This window comes from Myotis brandtii, unplaced genomic scaffold (assembly GCF_000412655.1).
Source record: "Myotis brandtii unplaced genomic scaffold, ASM41265v1 scaffold537, whole genome shotgun sequence".
Classification (NCBI taxonomy): domain Eukaryota; kingdom Metazoa; phylum Chordata; class Mammalia; order Chiroptera; family Vespertilionidae; genus Myotis; species Myotis brandtii.
Genome location: NW_005369971.1, coordinates 314607 through 314820, shown reverse-complemented (window position 1 = coordinate 314820; position 214 = coordinate 314607).

Genomic DNA, 214 nt, shown 5'->3' with positions numbered 1-214 from the left:
CATTTCTGGATGACCCCGGGGGTCAGCTGAGGACCGGGTCAGGACGGGCCCCAGGAGCTGGCTCTTCAGGATCTGGGCAGTGGGGAGGGGAGTGAGGGGCCAGGGAGGGTGGCCTGGGCCTGGGGACCCCGGGAGGCCCAGGCTTTGGGTGAGGGCTGCAGGGGGCAGGAGTGGGGGGGTGAGGGAGCACCCAGCTCTGTGGCCAGGACAGGGT